Source organism: Pollicipes pollicipes, unplaced genomic scaffold (genome assembly GCF_011947565.3).
Source record: "Pollicipes pollicipes isolate AB1234 unplaced genomic scaffold, Ppol_2.1 Scaffold_4295;HRSCAF=5057_pilon_pilon_pilon, whole genome shotgun sequence".
In the NCBI taxonomy this organism is placed as follows: Eukaryota; Metazoa; Arthropoda; class Thecostraca; order Pollicipedomorpha; family Pollicipedidae; genus Pollicipes; species Pollicipes pollicipes.
The window spans coordinates 24,740,949-24,761,282 of record NW_023596461.1 but is presented as its reverse complement, the minus strand read 5'-3'; the positions used below and the strand labels follow the sequence as shown (position 1 = coordinate 24,761,282).

Below are 20,334 nucleotides of genomic sequence, written 5' to 3'. Positions count from 1 at the left end.
TGCCGGCTGCAGGTGAAGGCCGTCACTGACTTCGAGTGGCTGAAGCAATGCCGCTTCTACTTCAAAGACGACCTGGACCAGACGCGCATCTCCATCACGGACGTGCATTTCGTGTACCAGACGAGTTCCTGGGCTGCACCGAGCGCCTGGTGATCACACCTCTGACTGACGGTCAGTCCAGCTGCGGCCGGCAGCGGCGGCAGACGCTCGTGCGCCAGATCTCAGCCGTTCTGACTGTGCTAAATTATTCCTGCAAGTTGCGGTGTTTTTGTCTTATGAGTCCATTTGCTGTCAGATGTGGGCAATGTCCATTGCTACCCGGTCTGTGGGCTAAATAGACTAAATCACTGCTGAGGACGCTAACTGACGCTGACAACTTAGAAACGAAAAACGTAGAACATTGTCCATATATTCCACCTGCCTTCTGTCGTGATTAGTGACGAAACACAAAGCTTAGTAAATACAACGTTGCGTAACACATGTATGGGTGGCAAGAGACTGCCGAAGAATTCCACTGAAAAAATCAGCTATGACAAATAGATAGCCTGAGAGATGACTGCGCTCTCCCTATCTCAGGTGCTACATAACGTTGGCCCAGGCGCTGCCATGTCCATGGGCGCTGCCCCAACGGGCCGGCCGGCACGGTAAAACGGAGACCGTTAAGGACATGGGCAAGACGCTTGGCAAGTACGTGGTGGTGTTCAATTGCTCCGACCAGATGGACTTCCGTGGCCTGGGACGCATCTACAAAGGTAGGCCGGCATCGGTTTCGCAAGCACATATTTTACCCTCGACCTTTTAGGGAGTAGTTAAAATGGTTAATTTGGTCCATATCTAAACACTGCTGGGGTATCTGTCCGGTATTTTGTACAATCGCGCCCAAATTTTCGGCAGTTTATGGACATTCATTGAGCGTGCTTTGACAGACGAAACACGTCTCTAGCTTTTCTGGTTTCCGAAAAGAGACAGTTTTGGGAAACACTGCACGGCGAACCACGGCCGACGCGGACGGTGGACGGCAGCTGACGAGTTGGCCGATCGCGCGCGGCGGGCCGACGCTGTCGCATTAACAGAGTCAGCATCATAGAGGTATGCCCGAAACTCAACAAAACATATCAATGTGCTCAGAACCTAACAGTGAGCACGCCTGTTTAGTTTCAAGAATGTTAACATGGGAAGCTGAAACGTGCTGTTTAAAAAATATTTTCGGCTCGATATAACGTTGTCAGTTATTGACCTGGCAACATTAAATGTCTTACCAATCGCGAGATTACGTTGTTAACAATAAACCGTTTTTTCCCGCGAGACTCTGTCTTTCTTGGTTTGGAAGTGGCAAGGGGTCTCGCTGATCCTCTATCAGTCCGCGTTATTAAAAATGGTGAATCAGGCCAAGCTGAGAGCACATACGTACCTCCAGCATATCCAGAATGGGGTTCTTGATCGCAAAAAGGCACTTCCGGGTCTCTTCCCTCTCTTAAGCACTTTCCGTTTAGACTGGCTGCATGTCTATGTTACTACACCTGTGGTAACTGCTACACCCGACACATATCATTATAGGATATAAGGTATCACTGAACCCGGTCATTTATGTTTGAGCCCATTGGGATTCAGAGATCTCGAATGCCCTACAAAAATCAGCATACCTTCGTCTCGTGATTGTAGACAAGTAGCCATGGGCAAATGGGTAATGGGCAAATAGAGCATGGAGGCTGCATAAGCGGAAAGTGTTTTTAAGGGGGAAGATGCCCTTAAGTCCATGCTACGATCAATGCTGGAATAAGAAAAGCATATTCTAGTCAAATTGCAGACTATGTGATCCTCAGCCCCACTATCCCCTCCCCCTTCCTCTATGGCCTCCGCCACCTCCGTCAGCATCAGTGGTCATGTGCCCATGTAAGAATAGGATGATTGATGATGATCGATGATGATGATTCTAGTGATGTTGTACATAGAATGAGCTGAACACGGGTTTTTAATGGGTGGCGCCAGTAACAGCCCTTCACAGCAAGTGTTCGACGAAACAAACACACCATTAGCACAAATCTACGGGTTGTGTCCTTCAGCCGCCGTTCATATCCCCATTAAAATTCTGTCATGTTTTGTAGACTTGCTCGCCTGCACAGTTTCGTGTGGAATGCGCATAGACATATGGTCAGAAATGGCAAAAATGTTTTGCACATCTCCGAGGTGTCGTGTCCTCCAGCTAACGTGTATATTCCCATGAATGTTCTATCGTGATTTGTAAACCTGTTCGCCTTCTCTGCCTTGTGTGAAATACGCGTATGACATGAGACACAGTTGCGAACATAAAGACATAGACACATCCGGCCAACAAAGAGCCACACACGTTCGAGGTTTGCGTACCCCAGGTTCCGCGCACATTCTCGAGACTCAGATTACCACCTGACCTGCATGACTTTAGCTAGAAATGAAACCTTTAGACCGATAGAACTTGTCCAAACGGTTTTTAGATGTTGCTAAAGAGGAACTTCGTACAACTTCCTTTGACAGCCCATTGCAACGATTCACTACTCTTTGATTTAATGATATCTGCCTCTTCACAGCTCCGCTCTTACCTTTTGCTAAATGAAATTGGTTTCCCCAAAGACTCGGCCTAATTTGTAGTGCTCTTTGTAGGTCTTCCTTGTCTTAGATCTTTGTAGATCTTCATGATCCTGAATGCTCTATCAGATCCCCTCTAAGTCTACGATATTTTAGCAAATACAAATCCAAGGCCCTAGGCCTATCCTTCTATTGTAAGTCGCCGATCCCACCCATCATCCTCGCTGCTTTTCGCTATATTCTTTCCAGCCTATCTACATCTTTTTTAAAGCATGGGGACCAAGCCTGTGCACAATACTCTAGGTGTGGTCCGGTATAAGCTAAGCACAGCTTTTTGATAACATTCCTATTCTTACAATGGGCATTCCTGTTAATAAGTCCCTGCATCCGAAGCGCCTTTCTCCTAGCAATCCCACATCGATTTTCAACCTTTAAAACCCTAGAAATTATGACTCCTTAGTTCTTTTCTTCCCAGGTCCGGTCTACCTTCCGACCTCCCATTTTAAAGCTAATGTCATCACTGCCAAAGCTACCCAAACACATCGTCTTACACCTTTCATACTGGAATGACATCTGCCACAGAGAAACCCAGTACACTTCTTTCTTCAAGTCAGATTGAATTTGGTTCACCGAATCGGTATTCGTCGACATCCCTACTAATCTAATATGGTCAGAAAATGTTAGCACCTTACTATCACACTATATGGTTATCATTCACAAACACATTAAGGAGCAAAGCGCCCAACACCGAACCTTGTCGCGCTCCAATCCTTACTAGTTCCCAATGGGATCCTGTATCTTTACGGCATAGCGCGAATGGGCATGCGCAGCTATATTTTGTTGTGGGTTAGGACTCGCGAAGTGGCCAGGTATGCATTCGACGAATGTACGGGACATATGGCATATGACGGTTGGCGGCGGAGTGAGTAGAGCAATTCCGAAAATGTATTTCCAAATTAAGGAAAACGGCAGGTCCCGCCGAGATTTGAACTCGGATCGCAGGATTCAGAGTCCTGAGTGCTAACCGTTACACCACGGGGCCAGATGGGCAACGATCTGTGCAAGTAATGGATAATTTGTGTATAGAATATCATGATTGTTGCTGCCAATTGAAAGGATGATTACATAAGCATTGGACTTTCATACCACTTAGATTAAAGCATCAATATATTTCTGACCTATGCTAGCATCACAAGCATCATTTTCATTTGTTCATGTCAATCGCGAAAGTTTTTGCTAGATGTCGCACCATGGGAAACACTTCGTTTAAAGATGGCGCTAGTGTAACCCCGAGCGCCTCGGCGCAAGAGCATAGATATCTAATACCACTAGATCGACAACTGCTATGCCCAGAGTATTTTCGGCAAATGTGAGCGTAGGCCAACGCATTAAAACAAACCCGCATGCATAAGAACCCCGGGAAAAAGCTCAACGATAACATCTACGACCCTAATGAAAGGAAGCGTTGACTTCGCTTGATCAACGTATGGGTTTCACATGGGAGAGCCGCCACAAAAACACTGACATTGCACATTTATCAAAATCAGTGAAAGCAGGCACTAGAAAAATGGCGTTGGAATGATCACGCCGACTGTTTAGAGCTCGTTGACCATGTTCTGCGTTCCGGTTATGTAGCTGCTCAATGAGCCCATTTCAGACATTGCACTAGTTCGACCCATGCCGCGCTTGTGTTTGATTTTGCACTCAGATATAATACGATGCATGGCAGCTTGTTAAGAATGCTTCTGTCTCGAAGACGTGCCCAGTTAGCTTAGAAAAACTCAGACCACTGCCAACCTATAGGGATATGTTGCAGACTTACTCTCCCTGTGGTGTTTTGTTTCGTGTGCAAGTGATGATGGTTAACAACCTACCACCAATTGGCCCAAAAGGGCTACGAAAATACGGTGTAGGTAGAGCCTGGTGTTGAAGATTTTGAACGGCGCCCGGTCTCAAATCCTGGAATCGACAGACAAACCTATAGTTCAGATCATACAGTCTGAATGGAAACATGGTGTTGCAGAAGCTTTCTGGGTGTAGAACAACACCTGCCAACAAAACATAACTCAAGGACGTACTCTGAATCGGGTTGTGATTGTGAACAGGGCCTAGTGCCCACCGACATCAAAAGGTCAACGTGGAACACTACATTTGATAGATAATGCCCGCACTAGTCATTGGCGTATCACCGGCGCACCAGTCATTGGTGCGCCGGTGCGCCGGCACCGGTGACCACAACTCCAGTGGAGTTGTGGTCTTTATATGCTGATGACGAGGTCAACAATAGCGGTGTAGCCAGGGGGGCCTGGCCCCGTAAGATGCCCGTAAGGCTTCTGCAACGTAAGAACCGGCCCTCGAGTCATGAGGGAAATGCTCATAGAAAGGTTCCCGAACCCGAAAACAGAACGCTTACCGAGACGCAGTGGAGTTCCCTCGGCGGGAGCGAGCCGGCAGCCCGCTCGACTGCGGTCGGCACGCGGTGACAATTGTCGCCGAGCGCGGACACACAGCACGCTCTGCGATGTCGCCCAATGACCCAGCCACCTTTTTGGAAGAGATTAGTTGGAGGACTGCAGCAAATGTCGCCACGAGCCAGCGGTGGTCGAACGGCCGGCCGCATGGCCCGAGACTCGCCCAAGAGCCGGGGGAAGAAGACGAGATGGTGCTAGAGAATGGAAGCCAGGCCGGGGAATGGCCGGTTTGGGTCGTGACAGTCGTTTTCAAATGCTTTAACATGATGATAATCATCTGTCATGTGCACACCACTTTGAGCGCATTGAGCACAAGTCCACAGATCACCTAACCCAGCGATCGCGGCCTTGACATGCCTCTCCCTGCGGACACCGAGCAGGCCTGTGCCAGTCGGGTTCGTGGGGGTGCTTCGACGAGTTCAACCGGATCCAACTGCCGGTGCTGTCGGTGGCCGCGCAGCAGGTGGCCGTTATCCTCGGTGCCAAGAAGGAGCACAAGAAGTACTTCATCTTCACCGACGGCGACGAGATCAGCCTCAACGCCGAGTTTGGCATCTTCCTCACCATGGTGCGTGGTCACCAGTCGGGTCTGACCATGCGCTGACACCCCTCTTGGGCCCGCTCTCGGGACCGCCTCGGGACCGCCTCGAGACCGCCCCCGGGACCGCTCTTGGGACCGCTCTCTGTGCCGCTTTCGAAGCGTGCACATATCGCAAATGCACCAATGAGCTGACTGGTGCGCTGGGAGCTATTTTTGCTTGAACCGTCGATCCACGGGTGTGGCTTCCATTGACCCGCGTGCAGTCCCGCGCCTGCCCGCGCCACTCCAGTAAGCTCATGCTCTCATGACCTTGAGCGACCTCATGTCTACCTGATACAGAAAACTGGCAATGCTATTTCACGATTAACTGTGGCTCTTTGCGAGTGGGTTTGATTACATACCCAGCATATGTGTGTGGGTCTCCCGCTATTGTAAGGAAATTTGGGCCGTGGGCTAACAACACGCCACCCGCCCACCTGGTCGACAGAACCCGAGCTACGCCGGCCGCCAGGAACTGCCGGAGAACCTCAAGATCCAGTTCCGCAACGTGGCCATGATGGTGCCCGACCGGCAGATCATCATCCGCGTCAAGCTGGCCTCCTGCGGCTTCCTCGAGAATATCACGCTGGCCAGGAAGTTCTTCACACTGTACAAACTCTGTGAGGAGCAGTTGACGAAGCAGGTACGATAAGCTTGTTTTAGTCATGATTATATAGAGATAATGCGCATCTATATATATATATATATATATATATATATATATATATATATATATAATTCGTTTTATATGAGAAGCAGGCACAAGTTGTGGGCGAGGCATGGGCTACAGCCAGCACGCGCTGGCTTTCCCGCTGCAGCAGGACGGCTTTACGTCCAGGCTGCAACCTGAACTCCACGGAGTCCGAAACCAGAACATAGCTGCATTGGTCGTTCTTCTCACGAATCCAAGTACCTTTTTTACAAGGCTATGACACACGCGCCTGTCATTAAAGATCGCGTTTGGCGAGATGCCTGTGGGTAACCCATATATTAGGTGACAGGTTGGAGCGTCCATAAACAGTGCTGCATCCAACGGCATTAAATCCATCTTGTTGGTATCTACACAGCATTTCGGCCAGCACGTTCTTGGTCGCTTCCAGGTGTTATTGAGTCCTGAAAGGGAATCGATAAATATCACAGCTCAACGACAGTGTAACTCAGCACCTTTGAGCCACCAGGTCTTACAACACCTGACGACGACCGGAGAGTGAGCTGGTCAGAACGCTGTGTAGATACTAATACACAGACATGCATGCTAGTTCGAACAACATTTTTTGGACCCGGGTAAACATAGCCGAACCCTCATGCACAGGCGGGTATATACAAATATCTCGTTTTAGTCATTTCGTTAACAAGTGCTCGGGTGTGGCGGTCAAATTGACTCCTTTGAATTTTTTCTGGAGTGGTTTTCCGAACGGCGCGGTGTAGTCGCGCCAAACTTTGCAAGATGTGTAGCAAATTGAATAGCGGATCGTTTGGTATCCAGAATGTATGTGTTACCTTGTAAGGTCCCTGACCTACGGTAGGTCAAAATTCAGTCCATGGATTCAGCGAAGTCATTTTCTAGGGAATCTTTCAATCTGATACAAGCAACGGAGCGTAAAGACAAAGTCATGCGTCTCTGAGATACTTTTCTAGGAAACACAATATTGAACGAACAAAGTCCATTGACCTAGGTGCAGGTATGAACGTCAGACCAAGGGTCAAAACACACCTGTTTTTTTTACTCCAAGGCCTGCTGTCAATGGTTAGTTTTTGGCAGTAATTTTTAATTTATTGATAACAAGAACCGCATTTTACGTCTTCATGAACTTTTTAAAGGTTAGAACAGGTTACTGGCCCCAAGATGACCCTGGTGGACACTTTCGTTTTCGGGAACACACCGCATAGCGTGATCTTTGTCGCTTATTTATATGTAAAATTCAAAGCAGTCTTTTATTATTTTGGTCACCATGACCTTCAACATGTCGAAGAAAGGTCACTGATCTTAAATGACCGTGTGACTTTTTGCTTGTGACATGCATTATGTTCTGGGGGTATTTTGGAGACTAACCTGCAGTTTGACCTTGTTTGGCCTGGTTTGACCTAAAGGTCATGACCTAGGAGCCTCAAAGTTTGACCTGAATAAGTTTACTTACAGGCAAATACACTCCTGTGAACTTTGTGTCTCTAGGTCTCTAGTTTCTGAGATCTCAACGGGGTCAAATTGACACCCCCCCGAGCGAAGGATATAGCAATAGGCCACCCGGCGCGTGTTGAACTGTATGCGTCCTTCCCTGTGTGTTAATGTGAGATACTGATGCGATCATCTGGTGACACGGCTGACGGTGTGATGTCCCTTTATGACGTCACATGGTGCACTATGATTTCGGGCTGCGAAACATCCTGTCAGTGCTGAGAACTCTGGGCGCTTCCAAGCGGAAGAACTCCAAAGACTCCGAGTCGACGATTGTCATGCGCGTTGCTTCGCGACATGAATCTCTCCAAGCTAATCGGTCGGTGGCGGTGACCTTGAGCACGGCTGTCACACGCGTGCACGCATGTCCGAGTCGCTCGTGACTGGTCCACAGGTCGGAATGTGTACCAAATGTTAGTAAACCCTGTCTTGCAACCCGCATCTACCTGGGCGAAAATGTTCGCAAGCCATAACAATGCATGGTTCTTTCACGGGGGGATTAGAAGGACAGGACCTATCGATCTAGTTTTTGATGTGACCTGCTCAGAGCCGTGGACCGGCACCGTCCAGTCAGTCAGCAGCCCGCGCCTGGACTGACGCCTGGCCACTAGTGCATGCTTGCCACCTGGCGCTTACAGGGTGTATTCGTGCTATTTACCCCGGTCTAGATCGGTCTGCAGTCCAGCCACAGCATACACGCAATCAACTCGCCGGAATGTAACGCGGTTCCTGGGCTCCCTATATGGTCCGGTATGCGACTTTCAGTTCAGTGACGACTGTAGTCCTAACCACGCACGTCCGTAGTTGGCATTGACACTTCAAGGCGTATATTGTGGATCCGTACCCGATGCCTGGGTGCGTCATGGGTTCAGTCTGGCAGTCTGCTACGTCTGCTCGCTTATACACATACACAGTTCAATTGCACGCGGCTTACAAGGACTGTCGCCGTGCACAGACGGGTGTAACCGGGGTTCGGTTTTGCGGCGTGCGGAGGAACACATCAAAAGGTGCCCGAAGCGTCGCAACAAGTGGCCGCAGTATGTGCCAGTCAGTGCGTGTGCACGTGTGCAGCGAGCCGACTGTTGCAGACGAGGACGAGCCGCTCTTCTTGTTCGCTCATCAACGACCTGTTCCCGAACATGGCGCTGGAGAAGGCCGGTTACCCGGACCTGGAGACGGCCATCGCCGAGGAGACGGCGCGCCAGGGCCTGGTGCCACACCCGCCCTGGACCCTCAAAACTCATCCAGGTAATGGTCGATTCACAAATTTATGACGCAGTAATAGTACAGCACGTGTATCATTCAACTGAAGCTTTCTGTTCATTTGAGAGCTCCCGCCCCCTCTCAACTTGCCCCCCCCCCCTTTCTCTCTCCAACTTTGCGAGGATAGTGCGCCACACCCGGAGACACACCTGTTTGCAGCGTATTGTTGGGATAGATTTGATATGTTTTCACTGCTGAGTCCGGCACTGATTTTTCGAAACTGCACCTCTGAGCAGGGGCTCTCATCCAGCCAGCATTATGCCGCGGGGAGGGGGGGGGGGGTGGTAAGCTGGAGCCGACGCCCTGCACGCCACTGTCACGGAGTTGACGAGCTGCAGTGTGCTCGAGGGGGCTAGAGTCGAAGTCGATGAAGTCGATGCTTCGTGCTCTTCCGATGAGTATCCTTCGAGTCGTATTCAGTCCAGCATGCCTTAGCTTGGGAGTGGGAGGCTGACGCAGAATCAAGCATGAATTTTATTATGGTTATTGGAGCGATTGACCTGAAATAAGATGATGCCCTTGAAACAGTCGTATGTGAAAAAGTTATATTGGTAACAGCATGTTTGCAAGATCATCATCGTCAATTTTAAGCCAAAAAACCGCTGTTCAGTTGCACATGTAAGTTCCGCCTTTCCGATGTCTCGCCCCGACTCACAGGTACACAAGGTACGTCCAAATCCACTTCCGTATTTGACACTCTTCACAGGCACTGGTCACAGTACGTTCCGCCGGCACGTCCGTCGTCGCGCCGGCGGACCTCAGAATTTTCTCCTTGTTACTACCTCCTCTACTGGCCCCCGCGGCCCGCGCCCCTCGCACAGGGCGCCTGGGGGAAGGGAACGCGAGCGCCTGTAAGCGGCTTTCGCTGAACTACGCAATCATTCACTGGCTTGCACACAGGTGTTCTCCAATACCTTACACATGCAGCAATGCAAAATTTGCAATGCCTTTCGGAGATTCAGGAAAACCTTCAGGGGGGGGGGGGGGTAAATTGGACTCCCACCTCGCGTGTGTGTTATAGGATCTTAGTCTGGTTTGGTTATCACTATTTTCACTATTTAGGAGCCCTTTTCCAATTTAGTGCTCATCTTTAGACCCCTCGCTAGTATCTGCTACACCACTAGAATCTTGAAGGACTGGTGATTTGAGACTTGAGAACAGTACTCCATGTAAGGTCTACCAATGGACCGACAGGAGCGTTTTATAACTTCTTACGTCTAAAACTGTGTAAATGTGGAATACCTAGCATCTTAAATAGGCATTACCCTTCCGAACAGTTCCTCGGACATAATGCTTCCTCTCAGACTGCAACCGTTAGAACTTTGTTCGCGCGTTGCGTAGCGGCGCCGCTGGTGTAGTGGTATCATGCAAGATTCCCATTCTTGCGACCCGGGTTCGATTCCCGGGCGGCGCACGCTTTTACGGCCGATTCGGGTTTTGCAGTCCTGGGTTTTACCCCCGCATCCACTCGGGCCCGAAACCGTGCAATGGAATTGTGATAACTATGCATAGTAAATATCGAATTAGCCCACGTTATTTTCCATCGAAGCGCGGGAACTACTGCTGACTGGAAGCTGACCGGCCCTTGATCTTTCAAGGCCTGACAAGCGCCGTTTACTTTCCCATAGGTAATTACCCTCACACGACCTTCGCAGACGTGTTCAGAAAATCGGAATGACAGCTAAGTTAAAACACATGTGTTAACCCTGGTGCCGATTTGTAATCTTTTGGGAGGGCCACTGTGCCTCTACCCTAAGGTTAATTTGGCCCCTCCCAACGATAAGTTTGGCCTCAACCCTCTGGATTCAAAGTGTAACTGTAACGTTTTAAATGGGAGCTCTAAATTACAGAAACGCCGAAGCAAGTTTCAAAAATTGTCTCACAGGAAAAAAGCAAAGCACTTGAAAGCTGCAATGATTTGTTCAGTCCCAGCACAGCTTACTGAGTCAGAAACACTTGGAGCTCTGCGTTTGTACCGTATTTACCTGGTGCTGCCTGTGTGATTACTGCATACTGCGTGTCTTTTCTTGCGATATTTATGTGCGTTGTTGATTCGCACATAAATACAACATCAACAACAACATCAACGATCAACAACGCACATAAACATCGCAAGAAAAGACACGCAGTATGCAGTAATCACACAGGCAGCACCAGGTAAATACGGTACAAACGCAGAGCTCCAAGTGTTTCTGACTCAGTAAGCTGTGCTGGACTGAACAAATCATTGCAGCTTTCAAGTGCTTTGCTTTTTTCCTGTGAGACAATTTTTTGAAACTTGCTTCGGCGTTTCTGTAATTTAGAGCTCCCATTTAAAACGTTACAGTTACACTTTGAATCCAGAGGGTTGAGGCCAAACTTATCGTTGGGAGGGGCCAAATTAACCTTAGGGTAGAGGCACAGTGGCCCTCCCAAAAGATTACAAATCGGCACCAGGGTTAACACATGTGTTTTAACTTAGCCGTCATTCCGATTTTCTGAACACGTCTGCGAAGGTCGTGTGAGGGTAATTACCTATGGGAAAGTAAACGGCGCTTGTCAGGCCTTGAAAATCAAGGGCCAGTCAGCTTCCGGTCAGCAGTAGTTCCCGCGCTTCGATGGAAGATAACGTGGGCTAATTCGATATTTACTATGCATAGTTATCACAATTCCATTGCACGGTTTCGGGCCCGAGTGGATGCGGGGGTACAACCCAGGACAGCAAAACCCGAATCGGGCGTAAAAGCGTGCGCCGCCCGGGAATCGAACCCGGGTCGCAAGAATGGGAATCTTGACCCATAGACTCCGAAGGTTTTTGATTCTGTTAATCTGCTCCGGCCCACTCAGTCGTTTGGGGCCCTCCACATCGTGTTGTACTTCTTACTTGAATGGAGAGCCTTATGCTCTTGTCGGATCCACATCTATCAAACTGCCCGGACCAGTGGCGGATCCAGCCGGGGGGGGGGGGGGGGGGGGGGGCGCACAGAACCATGCCCTCTTGCGACCCATGGGGTTCCATAGGATCCGAGGTGGCTCACGACTGCCGGACAGGACGCAGTTTTTAACACAAAACACAACAGAATTGGACGTCTTTGGGCCTCCAGACGACCAAGAACACTCAAGCGAAAGTGAAGAGCCTGTAAGCAGACAAAGTTAATTATTCGCTGATTGAGAGGGGGGTGCTTGGGGGACATTTTGAAGCTCATTACGCTGTCCAGAGGCGTCACGCTGCTGCCAGAGCCCTATATCTCCACTTGCTGGATCAGTCCGATCGCTAAGGCTCAGCTCGGCTCGGCTAAGGTTCGCAACGTGGAAGGCTCTTCTACGTTGTCCTTGATCTCTATGCATTGTTCGTAGGGTCCTGCGCTGTTATTGGGACACTATCTTCTAACATGCCTAAGCACTCATATTACTCTCGGGTTCTTTCCACATGTCCGGAGGGCCTTGTGTTATTGCTGGGGCCCTTATAAGGTAAGGCACCGAGCCACGTAATGTTTGGGAGCCCTCTAAATTGATCCAGGGCTATTTTTCTTGATTTCCCTTGATGGAGGATCATTTACTCCTATCGGGCCCTTTCCACAATCTGCCCGGATACTCTTGATTTTGCATGGGCACTCATTCGCGCACACTGGTCTTGTGTAATTCCCCTTTGCTCAGAGGGACCAGCGCCCTGCCTAGGGCCCTATCTGTCAGCTTGTCGGGGTCCTCCCGTTCGTTCAGGGACCCCCCACCTTGGTCTTGGATTCTTCTCACTTGCTTTGAAGACACTTTACTTGTTGACGGAAGCCTCTTTGTTGGCCTCCTGCGGCACCTATGATAACTCAGGTTCCATCCCTACTGGCCTTGGGGCCTTGTCCTTAGAGCAGCAGTCGGATGTGCGCCAATAAGTTTTACTTGTAGCTGTCGCACGTAATTTTACGTGCTGCCTACGTCGTGTGCTTCACTTACTTTTTTATTTTGTGACATCTGTTATACTCGGGCATTAAGTTTTTAGTATATTTTAAATGCTGGAATATTTTGCACTACTTCATAACAAGGAAGGAAGAACTTTGCATGAGTGATCACATCGGCCAGCCGGCTAGCTGTAAATAAACCAGGAATCAAGTTCGTGCTTGACTGAATGACATTTATCAGCCAACTTTAGTTTATTTTGTCATGTTTTCCCATAAACTTGGCCTCACAATGACAGGATTTGCCAGGATCTGTAGAAAATGAATAAGACCCATGTATGTGCATACGCAGCACACCTATTTTTCCAGGGCTGCCAGCAGTAAGATTGTTCCCCGTTTAAAAAATAGCATACTAAGAAGTTTAAAATGTGATGGCCGAAATGCAAAGACCTACGGAGGGAACCAAAATTCTGGTGGGGCCACATTGTTGCGTTCCCCCTCCCCCTTGACGAAATCCTGGATCCGCCATGACTCCTGATCAAAAAATGAAAAACAGTTGACTGTGATTATCCCCAAAATGTTCATCTCACCGCCAGCCTTCCTCATCCTCCCGCCGCCAGTTGTACGAGACGCAGCTGGTGCGACACGGCATCATGACACTGGGACCGAGCGGCTCCGGCAAGACCAGCTGCATCCAGGTGCTGATGAGGGCGTTCACGGCCACCGGCTCCGCGCACAGGTTAGCCGACCTCACAGCCAGTGGCGCAGCACAGGTTAGCTGCCCGTGCAGCCAGCGGCGCAGCACAGGTGAGCCGCCCTCGCAGTCAGCAGCGCAGCACAGGTCAAAGAAGCGTGCGACCGGTGACTTGTCCTCTCCCATCCAGGCGCGGAATTTGTCTGCATTAACTGAATGTAGACGCCTGATCTGCGGCCTACCCAGACCATTAGCTGAGTACAAAGTACACTGCTCTTTATCTCGTAAAACCCGAACTTTCTTCATCGGGGTTAGCCGTCCCTTGATTCACTCGCTTCGCTTTCTGACTATCGAGTACACGCACCGATCCATCACTTGACAGTGCGTGAATGGCTAGAGCTGTGACCTAAGTCCGCCAATGTACTCTGAAATGCTGCCGCGGCGGTCGGATGGTGTGACCTGGACCGGCGCCGGAGCAGCAGCGGCGCGCTCCCCGCTGAGGCCGCTGCGCCGCCGGCAGGGAGATGCGCATGAACCCCAAGTCGATTACGGCGGCGCAGATGTTCGGTCGCCTGGACGTGGCCACCAACGACTGGACGGACGGCATCTTTAGCGCCCTCTGGCGCCGCACTATGAAGGCTAAGAAGGGCAAGTCGATGGGTCCCCGGGGCGTCGGAGCTTGGACGGACGCGCTTCCACCCAACGTGTCCTAAGTCTCCAGTGAAAGGCAGCGGTCCCCCGGCTCGATTACGTTTGTGTCTCCGCATCATGCAAGGCCTGGCTGTATATAACATAGTTCCTTTTTTTGTAATTGCTGATGTTTCCTTCTTTGACGTTCGCACACACCCCTAATGCTCAACTTGGATGGCTCTGCCATGACCCCTGGCTAACGGGCCCGTCGTCATGTATTGACCTGGTCACAACCCTTGTTTCCGTCACATTTCGCCGTGGCCGTGACAGGACCCCGCACGCGTCTCGCTTGTCCCAGGTGAGTACACGTGGCTGGTGCTGGACGGACCCGTGGATCCGATCTGGATCGAGAACCTCAACTCAGTGCTGGACGACAACAGGACGCTGACGCTGGCCAACGGCGACCGGCTGCCCATGGCGCCCACCTGCAAGGTCATCTTCGAGCCGCAGGACGTCGACAACGCCTCGCCGGCCACCGTGTCCAGGAACGGCATGGTCAGTCATGGCAGTAGCTCCGTTGACAGCGTTGTGGTAGTGCGGCGCTGTTTCCCACATCTGAAAAGTGGACGACGGCTCGCTTTCCCTCACACGACTTCGCACGTCACGGTCTTGGGCAGTGGCACGAGTCGCGACCCCGTGCGTCGGCCCAGTGCGCAGCTGTGCATGGCACACACATGCTTGGACATATGCGTAGTTGGCTCTGCCGATGTCTAGAGTACGAGTACGGACCGACGCTGATACCATCCTGTCTCGTAGTCTTCAGCGCGGACGTCAGCCACACAACTGCTACTTCGATCTTCAAAGGCGATGCGTACTGCCACTTTCTTCCTTTGTTGTGAACGCGGCTTTGTGCCAGAGGCGTAGAGCTGCTTGCCAGAGCGGGCTCCGTGCCGCCTCTGCGCGACCTGCGCCCCAGGCTGACCTGGCTGACTCCGCCGGCCCCGCTGCTCCTCAGGTGTACATGAGCTCCTCGGGCCTGGACTGGAAGCCGGTGATCACCTCTTGGGTGCGCACCAAGCCAGACCCCAAGGCCGCCTGGCTGCTGGAACTGCGCGAGCTCTTCAACAACAGTTTTTTCTGCCCCTCTTTACATGGAGCACGCAGAACCTGCGCTTCAAGATGCCTGTGTTGGAGGTTAACGTCATCACACAGGTAAGTGAGCGGACGCACTGAAATGCATGATTCTGTTTCGCGGTGGAGGCTTTTCCGCCTCCTGCGTGCGGTTGAAGACACTAGTGCAGCAGAAACCGGCAAATACTTACTGCTTGGATGAAGTTGGAATCAAGGTGATTGTCCGCTAGGGATAGCTTAGCTACGCACCACAGGCCTGAGCAGCGTCATTGTGTGACGTCACCGCTCTTTTCCAGGACAAGACCACCGCACCGTGACGACCACCACCGTACTCCGTGAAGACCTCGTTACTGTACTCCGTGACCCGTCGCGCTGATGACCCCGCCGTGCCGGCAGATTCTGACGCTGCTGAACGCCATGCTGCCGGAGAACGTGGAGGAGTCGTGTGGGGCGCTGCGGCGCGTGCCGGCCGGCGACCCGGACACGGCCCGCCAGGGCGCCACCGACGACTGGGAGGGCTGTCCGCCGGCGGAGGGCGGCCCGAGCGCGGCCGACGCGCCGCCGCCCGACGAGGGCGCCGGCGACGCGCTCAAGAGCTACATGCAGAGGTGAGGTCGGAGGATGCAGGCGGGGCTGTGGCGCCCGCAGGTGGGCACCTGGAGAGGCAAGTGCAAGAGCAGGCGGGAGGGTAGTCAGGAGGGGTCTGGATTAAAATGATTAACAAAATAGAATCAGTAAGGCCGTTAGGTGGTGTCCGAAATGGTGACATTTAGAGAGGTGCCGACTGAGGTTAAGTGTCAGGGGTGCCTGGGGAAATGAGGTGTCAAGGGCACCTGAGGAGGTGAGGTGTCAAGGGTACCTGTTCTGGTGATGTGCCGCGACGCCACTATCTCATTCTGTGCCGCCCTGCGAAAGCTAGCTTCCTCAGAATATGTTTCTGTCTAGTGTTGGATGTGACGGTGCTACTACCTCGGCGATCCGTTTCGTCTCCATTGTACAGGGTGTACACCTTCTGCCTGATGTGGTCGGTGGGCGCCTTTCTGGAGAATGAAGACCGCGCCAAGCTGGAGCTCCAGATGCGGACGCAGTTCTCCAGCTGGGAGCTGCCCGACCCGCAGCGGCGCGAGACAATCTTCGATTACTTCATAGACGAAGCCGGTGCGTAAGCGGCTTTGGGGAAAACAGGCCGCGCCGAGTGCTATTCTAGTTGTGATTTCATCCGCTGTCGTGGTGAAGCCCGGTGATACCCTGCGGCGTATTGTGTCGGTTGAAAGGCAAAATATCGTGTGGCAAAAGACTGCAAGGATGGTGTCGGCAGGCGCTCGTAGGAAAAGAGCGTGTGTGGCAATGGACTGAATGGCAAAATGCCGTACACGAAACATGACATGGAAGACATAATAAATTTCACTATCACAAGGTGTAAATATCACCAGCAAAGGGCATCATGGGTAACAAAAACTGGGGTCATGATAATAAAAAATGTGTGAACAAAAAGCATCGAAAAAATGCATATGCAGAAGATCGTGTTCAAGATACGATGCTGAATACAGATATGCAGGGTGTAGATCGTGTAGCGAAGGATTGTGCGTCAAGGGTCGTAGGCAAATCCGTGTGAATGCATCGCTCTCTTTAGTGCTGTAGTGATGTATGCTGCCGGAGCGCCCTGACAGCGGGCACGCAGTCGCAGCGGCTGCAAGAACCATACCAGGACGTTGCTGGCTATAACATATCGGTGATGCCATTCGCCGTGCCATTGCTCGCGTAGCTGCCTGGTAGGGGGCTGGCTGTAGCATATCAGTGATGCCACTCGCCGGTCCATTACTCGCGTAGCTGCCTGGCAGGGAGCTGACTGTAGCATATCAGTGATGCCACTCGCCGTTCCATTACCCGATTAGCTGCCTGGTAGGGGGCTGGCTGTAGCATATCAGTGATGCCACTCGCCGGTCCATTACTCGCGTAGCTGCCTGGCAGGGAGCTGACTGTAGCATATCGGTGATGCCATTCCCAGTGTCATTACTCGCGTAGCTGTCTGGTAGAAAGCTGAGATTTTACCACGCGTGTAATCGTTGAAATGGGTAAAAAAGAGAACCATCTGGTTTGGCCGGGCATATGACAACTTAGAGACGGAAAATGCGTACGCCCTGAAGCTGACCAAGCCGACAAAGCAAGGGTAAATACGCCACCAGTAAATTAGTGAATCGCTGTCCAACTTCAAATGTATCCCGTATGATTGTGGTAAGTGGGGTTGTATTGATGTGTTTAAACGCATGCGGACGTGTTTTAAGGCGTATTGTCCCATGCATCCCGCGTTTCTTTGTGTTGCCACGTATACTCAAGAATTGTCTCGGATGCGTGGACGAGCTTTTGATTAGCAGTGCGACACAGTGCAACTGCCCACCTCCCGTCCTCTTACCGCACGTGCCTATTCGAGGTGCATGTCCGTACGTACCAGCCGGCGCCCTCTGCCTGCACGCGTAGGCACCTGGCAGCCGTGGAGGAGCCGTGTCACCGCCTATCACTACCCGGACAACTCGACGCCCGACTTCCCCTCCATCCTGGTGCCCAACGTCGACAACGTGCGCACCGAGTTCCTGCTGGCGCTGGCTGCCGGCCAGGGCAAGGTAGGTCCGTGACCCGCTGCCGCGACCCCTGTCATGCGACCGCGACATTCCAGGTCAACAGCAGAATTCGGTGGCGAAAGTTTAATGTGCTGTGGTGCTCGACACAGTCCGACCTGCCCTCTGATGTCACCTGACATTTAGTGTGGCCGTTGCCACCGGCCGCAGGCCGTGCCTTTCATGGGTAAATATCGAGTGCCTTAAGCGACTCGAACCCACGGCTCTACAGTTGGTTGGATCGGAAGGTAGGCGCTCTATACAACCGAGCTATCGGAAAAGATGAACGGCCCGAAGTGGTATAAAATGTTACTGTGCAGCAAAATAGCTAACAAAGGACATGATAGTTAACATTAACGATAGAAGTGGAGACTTTGGCATGGGCTTCCGGCTCGCATTAGCCAAGGGTCGTTCAGAACATGAGGAGACCAAGCGGCCGGCATCTGGGCGGCCTGCTGAGCCTGTGTTCGTCATGGGCGGACATCTGAACGGCATCTGAGCCCGGGTCCGGCTGTGTGCAGCCCTGCCTGCTTCTGGGGGAGCCGGGCTCGGCCAAGACAGTGATGGTGGACGCCTTCATGAAGCGCTCCAACCCAGACGAGTTCGTCAACCGCAGGATCAACTTCTCGTCAGCCACGCTAGGCGTCAACTTCCAGGTGAGATGGCGGGCCGCGCTGGTCAGAGCTGGTTCCAACTGGGAGGATGCAGAAGCATGCACGTATGAGTGCTCCGGGCTACCGAATTTTTGGCGCTGCACTCCATTGGCTGCCGCACAGTACTATCATATTTACCTAAACTGGCAAGTCATAGGTTTTCGGAGGTAAATCAGAGGTTTGCGTGTCTATAGGGCGAATTGCTTGAAACAACGCTAACTATGAGTGTTAAGCGAAACAAAAACGTGTAGTGCGGCTGGTAAGGCCATGAAGCCGTTGCTGTTTAATTATGTGTTCTGTGAATATTCCTGCGCATGGGCCTGGTGTCTTTGGTCTTGGTAGCTAATCGACTATGGCATGGTAGTTAAGCATTCGTCTCCTCGTCAGATTGTTTTACTAAATGTATCGTTATTGTGCTTTGGAATAATATGTTGCCCTGGTTTCAAACAGGGCGCATAATATAAAAGAATAGTCAGACCTATACATATTTCCGTTGACCCGTTGGTCCAAAACACCAAGCTGTCGTCTGGCTTTAGCGTGATGGAGCGTTGCGGCTCGGCAACTCACGGACAGGTGAAGCTCACTCCTCGTCGTTGAAACACGATCCAATCTAGTGGAACCCTAAGTCCGAACCCGCGGCCCCCATTGCTAACTAGACACATCCCACGAACTGGAAACTATGGCGTGTGCGAGAGCGGCTGCCCGCGGCGTCAGGCCGTGTGCTGGCTTACACCCTCGGCGCCTGACGCCGCAGCGGACGATGGAGAGCTTCCTGGACAAGCGGATGGGCTCCACGTACGGCCCGCCGGCCGGCAAGAAGATGTCCGTCTTCGTGGACGACATCAACAGTCCTCACGTCAATGAATGGGGAGACCAGGTGGGTGCCCCACTATGAAATACCTGGCTCTGAACGCAATGCCGATGTAAAATAATGGGGCGTTTTATATGATACTTAATGATATGGCGAGTCACGAAAGGCAAGGTGTGTTGTAACGACGGTTTTGAGCTTAATTCCAGGTAAATTCTGGTGTTAGGACTAATTCACTAACACAGACAAATTACAAAAGGCGTGTTTTTCTGGGCAACCTTTCGAGCTAATTTTTGTGAACGCGCCCAGTACAAGCAATAACAGCTAATACCTTCTCTCAGACATGCATGATCTGACTCTTCCCTGAATCACATTTGCATTCGGTCTGGATTACCGGTTTGTGTATTCTAGAACAGGAGGTTGTCAGTCTGGCCTGTCCAGAAAATTACCTACTAACATCGTTCAGTGAAGGCTAACGAAAAAGTCCATTTGTGAACTTTAAATGATATCCAACGAGAGCATTCGGCGCACCCCCACCTCCGGTAACCGGTGTCGGAGCGTGCCGTGTTGTTGTTTCCTCGCCTCACGCCTGTGCGCGTCGCTGTCTCCGGCCGGACGACCGGCGGACCGTCACCGCGTGACCTCCCGGCATTGAGTCCGCCTGCGCCCCTGTCGCAGGTCACGAACGAGATCGTACGGCAGACGATCGAAATGAGCGGCTTCTACAGCCTGGACAAGCCCGGCGAGTTCACCCACATCGTGGACGTCCAGTTTCTGGCCGCCATGGGTCAGCCAGGTCAGCAGGGGTCATACGTGCCAGTCAGGGGTCTTCGTGGTCGGGTTCAGTCACGATCAGCCAGATCAGCAGGGGCGATAAGCACC

The 20,334-nt window shown here is 51.6% G+C and overlaps 1 protein-coding gene and 2 non-coding genes across 3 annotated transcripts in view; 2 read left to right on the top strand and 1 right to left on the bottom strand.

The window, feature by feature from the left end:
• The window catches only part of LOC119097337 (dynein heavy chain 5, axonemal-like), a 118,530-nt gene that overhangs the window by 70,965 nt on the left and 27,231 nt on the right, over nucleotides 1-20,334 (top strand).
• On the bottom strand, nucleotides 3,533-3,604 carry TRNAQ-CUG (transfer RNA glutamine (anticodon CUG)). Its single transcript has one exon. It is a non-coding gene; the product is annotated as a tRNA-Gln (tRNA).
• TRNAG-CCC (transfer RNA glycine (anticodon CCC)) lies at nucleotides 10,396-10,466 on the top strand. The gene has a single exon. It is a non-coding gene; the product is annotated as a tRNA-Gly (tRNA).